Source organism: Hibiscus syriacus, unplaced genomic scaffold (assembly GCF_006381635.1).
Source record: "Hibiscus syriacus cultivar Baekdansim isolate YM2019G1 unplaced genomic scaffold, ASM638163v2 tig00110813_pilon, whole genome shotgun sequence".
Taxonomy (NCBI): Eukaryota; Viridiplantae; Streptophyta; class Magnoliopsida; order Malvales; family Malvaceae; genus Hibiscus; species Hibiscus syriacus.
In genome coordinates this window covers 106,458-113,952 of record NW_024062871.1, presented here as the reverse complement: position 1 = coordinate 113,952, position 7,495 = coordinate 106,458, and the positions used below count along the sequence as shown (strand labels likewise).

Sequence of the window (7,495 nt, the reverse complement as noted above, 5' to 3'; positions counted from 1 at the left end):
TATGTTTTCGGTATGCAGAGGCTCCTGTAAACGCTGAAGAAAACACAAACCATAATATAAATAATATATTTTCAAAAAAGGCAAAAGAGAGTTCTCGGTTGAGAATTCTTGTAGCTTCATTTTCAGGAAAATTTCTCACATTCTAGGAAACCAAGCAGGGGCTCTTCAAGCTACTGCTACACTCAACAAGCGAACGACAGCTAGCAATGGCGCTACCAACCTCTCAGGCAAAACCATTTACGACGACGTTTTCGGTGGAATGCCGAGGTCCGGTGCCGGTGGTGGCCCGACTTTGTCTCCGAGGCCGGAGGACTACACCGAAATTTCGGCGGATTTCACGCCTCCCGAGGAGCGTCGATTCCGGTGCTGGATCTGCCCTTGCTAGACAACAGCGACGGGGCAATGTTTAATGTACGGAATCCGAGGTTCAACTACGCCGAAGTTTTCGGGGATTTGACGGTTCGGACTTTGTTGCTTCATACGAAGAGCTGATCTTTGGATAATCTAAGAGGCCCTATGGCAAGAACTGTATCTTTTCGCTTGACTTTCATATTTTGGTATACTTGTTAGTTCTTATAAGGGCGATAATACCTGTTCTTGGCTTCTAGATCTTGGCTTCTTCATTGAAGTGGAAACTGATAGAAGAATCTCTTATTTACTTATACTTTTGGTGTTGAGTTGACATTATTTTGAAGAACAAATGCATATTAACACTATGGGTTTTTGTAAAACTTCAATATGTTATATTTCGAGGTGCCCCGCTGTCTGGGTTATTTCTAGTGTTTGAATGCTGAGGGGTATGATTTTGGTGACGGTATTATTTGTGTCCTCTCATAGGATGCAGGAAGATACTGAGACTCTTTCAGAAGGGTCGGATCATTCTGGAGATTCTCGGTACTTTTCAAACGGAGACGGAGATTATTATGAGCAATCGAAAGCAATATGGAGTTCAATATATCGTATCATAAAGCTAATCCTAGAAGCAACAGAGATATGTCAAATGGGGTTACACATGTTACTGAGCTGCAGGCTGATTCTGAATATGCTTATATAATTGAGACTCCCTTGGAAAAGACGGAAAACAAGAATCCACTGTTGCGTATGACGGATGATATTGAGCTTGAGTTCACTGGAGGAGTTGCAAAGAGAAACATCTTCGGAAAACCGTATCCCATCCTTCTAACTGCACTGCTGATGAACAAACATTTGCAAATGATTCTGCTCAAAGACGATGCCAGAGAAGCTTGTGTTCAAATGAGATGTTTGTAACAATATCCGAAATCAACCTAAGGACTCTGCCATCCGATGTCCTGCCTCCCACTAGACCTCCACCACCTGCTGATGTCAAAAACCAAAACTGCCGAAGTGTTCAACATGCTGCTTCTAGAGGGAGAACGGGTGATAGCTTGCCTCCTTTCTTTGATGTTGAAATAGATGCAAGCTCATGCTATGGCCTCTGCTTCTGCTATGAGAGAAGCAATGGACAAAGCTCAAGCAAAGCTGAAAAGTGCAAAAGATCTACTCGAGAGGAAGAGGGAGGGCATTGAAACTCTACAAAACTTGTTTCAAAGTCTGATGGAAGGTAAGAAGGAAGGACGAGCAAGGCTATTGATGGGTCCAGTGATATAAAAGATGATAAAGTTCAGGGCATGAAGGTAAAAGAAGACAGTGGAATGAAAAATATCTGTTAGAGCGGAGAGGCAAAAGGCTGTGAAAACCCCAGCACCTGAATCACAGGAAGGTGAAAAGTTTTTTATTGTACCCAACGTTTTGTAGTTGAAAAGCATGGGAAGGAACGCCAACAGATTCAAGAATTCAAGAAATCGATGGGCTGATAACTGGCAGGAAGAAACTCAGTTTTTGAATTGGTTAGAACAGATAAATCAAGAATGGGTTTTGAGCAGACAAACAATAAGGAAGTTTTGTCCAGAACATGAGATTTCCTGAGCTTCACCATAAATCTGAAAAGGCAAGCATTGGAACAGTGGAGCCACTAGAAAGTGAGAAGAAAGTTGAAGCTGCTAGGGAAGACCATGAACTGGAGAAAGTGAAAGAGACATGAAAGCGGCAAAGAAGCTAAAGAGGCCCGTAGGCGTTACAGGGCATGAGAAAAAGGTAAAGTCATCTCAAGAGGAGAATGGGCAATCTAGCAGCACAGAAACCTTTGGAAAATGGTAAGAAAACCAACTGGAATTGTTGAACTAGGGAAATGTGAGATTCCTGTGAATGCTCAAGAAAAAGAATATAAAGTTGAAATTTGGCACGCTATGGAACATAAGAGACATGGCAGCAGGAGAAAGAAACTAGTAAAAGTATTGAAAATCCTAAGAGAATCAAGGGGTGTCAAGAAAGGGTAGATGACAAGAAAACCTGGAAGAAAGTTTCTAAGCAGGAAAAATGAGATAAAACTTGAACATGGTTCTTGTACAAGCAGAGAATGAGATGATGCTGACTGAGGCTGCTGAACAGGAAGAGAAAGAGAAGAGATTGAAGAAACTCCTGAACGAGAGAATGAGAAGAAGAGAAGGAAGCTTGTGAACGAGAAGAAAGAACGAGAAGAGATGAAGGAAGCTCGTGAACGTGAAGAGAATGAGAAGAGATTGAAGGAAGCTTGTGAGCGAGAAGAGAATGAAAGAGATTGAAGGAAGCTCGTGAGCGAGAAGAGAATGAGAAGAAAGTGAAGGAAAGCTCGAGAACGAGAAGAAAGTGAGAGATATGGAAATGGCTCTTGAACAGATAGAGAATGAAAAAGACTAAAACAAGCACATCTGCAGGAAGAAAATAAGAGGAGACAGAGGAAGGCTCTTGAACTGGAAGAGATGGAGAGGAAACAAAGAGAGGCATGCGAGAAAGATGAAAACAAGAGAAGACCAAAGCAGGTTAGAGAGCAAGGAAAGATGAGAGGCAACAAAAGGAGGTTATTGAAAGAGAGGAAAACTGAGAATAAACTAAAAGAGGCTTGTGAAAAGAAGCAATTGACAAGGGCTTGAGGAAGTTTTGAAAAAATAGAGATTGCAAGAGACTTGAAGAAGCATGTGAAAAAGAAAACATTGATAGAATGTTTGAGGAGGCAGTTGAACGAAATGATTACAGCAAAGTAGTGAAATGGTCCAAGACAGAAGATGAAGTCAATCAAGAAGTAGCTGGGCAGGAAGAAACTGAAAAATTGCTGGGAGTAAACTGTGCCTACCAGCAAACTGCAAGAGTTGAAAACGAGAAGAAACAGAAAACTGCCGGAGAAACTCATCTGCATGGAGAGGGAGAAGATCCTGTGGTATCTGATGAGGCAAATAAAATGGATTATATCAAGAAATGTCAAGAAAATCATTTGGTTGGAAATAATGATCGAAACTGTGATGCGCTGGAAGAAACTGAAGAATCCATAGAAAGTGAAAAGACGGGGGCTGAATTAACCGACAGTGGAAGGAAATTGGAAGCAATGGGTCAAGGTGGTGTTGATGGAAAGTTGAATGTATCTGGAACGACCCATGTGTCTTAGAAGATAATTTGACCAGTTTAGAAAGGATGATGTCTCAGTCTCATGTCATCAAAATGATGGTGCAAAGAAAGCTGATGAATCTGTAATTGCAACCAGTAAGAAATGCTGAGAACATTAACAGTGTTCCGGAAATGGACTCTAATAATGACATGCAAGGGTTGAAATTTGATTATGGGTGGAGGGAAAGAGCAAGGAATATCAAGGACGCCCAGGTTTCCTCTCTAGAAGAAAACAGGGATAAGTATATGTCAGCTCAAGGGTGAAAGAGTCTGTTGAAACTCAAAGGAAGCCGGAGGCTACAAGGCATCTGTAATGAAGGGAAAGGAAGCACTAAGAGAACAGTTCACCAGGTTAAGATAAGTCAGAGTATGGAGAGGAAAGACGAGAATATTAATGAAAGCCTTACACCAGAAGAAAAGGAGGCTGAAAGGCTGAAAAGAGAGAGAGAACTGGAAAGTGAACGGCTTAGAAAGATGGAAGAAGATAGAGAGAGGGAGAGAGAAAGGGAAAAAGATAGGATGGCCGTTGACAGCAAAGTTCTTGAAGCTCGTGAATGGGAATATGCTGAAGCTCAGGAGAGGGCAGGGAAGGCCGAAAGAGCAACTGCTGAAGCTCGTCAAAGAGCAATGGCAGAGGCACGTGACAGGTTAGAGAAGGCATGTGCAGAAGCTAGGGAAAAGTCTTCTATGGAAGCTAGGCTTAGAGCAGAGCGTGCTGCTGTGGAGAGAGCAACTGCAGAGGCTCGAGAGCGCGCTGTGGAGAAGATAATGGCTGAAAGGGCTGCTTTTGAGGCAAGAGAGCGGTCTATGTCAGATAATTTTCGGCTTCTTCTAGAAACAGTGGGATGAGAACAAGCACTTCATCTTCTGTAAGTTCCCTTAATTTTAGTGTTTTATGAAATCTGTAGTTTTAGACATCATGTTAATGGATCTTAATTTGTCAGGATTTAAAGGATCAGCATTTCAGAGAACAGTTCTTTGGTGGCTTAAGATATCCATATGCCTCTACTTAATGGTAGGTTATTTTGTGAAGTACCTGTACTGTATCTTTTAATACTCGCTTTTTAAGATTACCCGTAGAGAATAAACAAAAAGAATTGTGGTTTGCTTTCTGCTACTGAACAAAGTTCCTTTATGTACATGAAGGTGAATCAGCTCAGAGTTAAGCCGGAGAGATATCAACGAACAGCTGAACGTGCGGTATGATTTCTTCTTCTTCCTACCAAAACTGGATTTTTTTTATGCATATCATAATAACATCTAGCTTTTGATTTTTGCAGGCAAAAGCTCTTGAAGAAAAGAACATGCGTAATCTTCTTGCTCAAAGAGAGCAAGCGGAAAGAAATGTATTCTTTGGTGTTCTCACCTGTGATAATACATGATTACAACGTCTTTTGCATTCCTCACTGACTATTTTGTTTTTCATTTTCTATTTGCAGAGATTAGCAGAAACTCTTGATGCTGATGTCAAGAGGTGGTCGAGTGGGAAAGAAGGAAACCTGCGTGCATTGCTTTCAACTTTGCAATATGTATGTTACAGTATCCTGAATTTGTTCACTCAAGCTTTTATGATAATTTTCTTTGTTTACTAGATCATTTAGTAGCCTTAATGCTTAGGCTAGCATCGTTCAAAGCCATTGGAGTTGTTGATCTATCTAATTTTCTTATTGCTAAGCTACTTTGATACCCTGAATTTTGAGTATGATACCCATTAAATGTACGATTTATTACAAGTTAAAACCCAGCTTTCTTCGTTTGATAGATCCTTGGGCCTGACAGTGGTTGGCAGCCAATTCCACTGACTGAAGTTATAACTTCAGCTGCCGTAAAGAAAGCTTACCGAAAAGCCACTCTTTGTGTTCATCCTGACAAGTTACAGCAACGGGGTGCAAGTATTCATCAGAAATACATTTGCGAAAAGGTCTTCGATCTTCTAAAGGTCAGTTACTGACTACCAGTCCGTCACTTCCCTTTGGAAACTTGGTTCAGGCCATGAATGATGAGTCCTTTAACATTTGTAGTCGATAAGGGTGATTTATTCAATTGACATTTTTAATTTTGTTGTATAACACTCACTTCTTGTTGGTCCTACATCTCAGGAAGCTTGGAACAAATTCAATTCAGAAGAGCGGTAATGCAGTCTCATTTAAGTATGGATTCCAATTGATCCATTACAGTTAAAACATTTTGTTGTAAACTTTACCTTGTTAGCTTGTAATATATTGTATTTTTCTATATTTCTACAGCATGTAATTCGTATGCAAGTGTAATTCAACCATTTAAGCCCAAGGAAGCAGGTGCAAATAGTGGTGTGAATTTGATCTGATCGAGTTAAAGTCAAAAAATTCATTTCGAAAATAATTAATATTTCGATTATTTGGATTAATATAAAATTTTTAAAGTAGATTCGAGTTAAAGTGTTTCGATTATTTGGTTGTATTTCAGATTCTATTTTGTGTAGATTATGAAGTCAAATGTGGAATAAATTTAAATGTTAATTATTTATTGGACTTTAAAACTTTTAGGCTTAAATATAAATAAATATAATATTTTAGATAAATATAATAAAAATATTTAATTGATTAAAAATTTACATTTATTATCTTATTAAAAAATTATAACTACATAAAATAATTTTAGGTGATGTTTGGTCCGCTGAAATCCCTTGGAATTAGGGAAAATTGAAATTCAATTCTATCACTTTCCCATGTTTGGTTCAAATTTTCAAAGGGAGAATTGAAATCCAATTCCATCAAATGAGGGAAAGTAAATTCCATGCATAACATGATGAAATTGAAATCTTTTGGAGGAGGGAATGTGAAATTTGACCATACTACCCTCATCAATCTTTTGGTATCCGGGTTGGAATTTTTTTTTTTAAATTTCGGGATCGGGTCGAGTTTTTTAAGTGTAATATTCGGGTTGGGTTCGGATTTAGGAATAATTACAATAATATCTCTCAATATATAATTTTTTTCTTCAATTAAGTCACTGTTTTTATTGAATAAAAATAATTTTTTTATTATTTCGTGTCGGGTCGGGTCGGATGAAACTTTATTTTGGTCGGGTCGGGTCTCGGGTGGAAGTTCCCTTGTTCTCAGGTCGGGTCGGGTGGACCAAAAACCCGACCCGACCCAACCCATGGCCATCCCTAATTACGATGATTTTAACTTATGATGTTTATTAGCATGATTTTTATAATTTATTGAAATGAATAATCAATCAATAAAATGAAAATTTAATATTTTTAAAATTTTTATAATGTATTGCTACATGTAAGTTATAAAAACTAAAATAAAGCAAAAAAATAAGAAGGGCAATTTTGTCATTTTACATTACTGAAATCAAATTCATCTGACATGTTTGTGAACCAAACAGAATATAGAATTGAATTCCAATTCAATTTCCTACCAACCAAACAAGTTTCAGATTCAGATTCCATTTCCTGACATATTCCAATTTTTTCACAGATTCCAATTCCCTCAGAAACATTCTAGCGAACCAAACGCCACTGTAGACACCCATTTTCGTCATTTTTTTTATTTATTTTTATATATACATATATATAATATATATTTTTGAAGACATATTGAAACATTTATATTATATAGTTTTTAAAATACTTTGAAAATAAATATAATATATAGTTTTTAAACGTTTTTGAAAATATATTATATGGTTTTCAAAACAATTTGAAAATAAATATAATTTTAAAAAGAAGCATTTTGAAAACATATATATTATTAGTTTTGAAATCATTTTGAAAACTTAATATATAATTTTAAAAAACATTTTGAAAACTATATAATTTTGAAAACGTTTTTAAAAAAATATATATATATACTTTTAAAATACTTTTGAAAATATATATATAGTTTTTAGAAAATATTTTATATTATTATTATTATCATTTTTTTTATTTATTTTTATTAATTTATTTTCATTTTAATTGTCTAGGTCCATTTTGGGGTCCAAGTGAGCCAAGTTGGGCCTGACC

General features: G+C 37.2%; 1 pseudogene; it reads left to right on the top strand.

Annotated features, from left to right (window-relative positions):
* The first annotated feature begins 667 nt into the window (after positions 1 to 667).
* Positions 668 to 5,748, top strand: LOC120141785 (annotated as a pseudogene).
* The last annotated feature ends 1,747 nt before the right edge of the window (positions 5,749 to 7,495 follow it).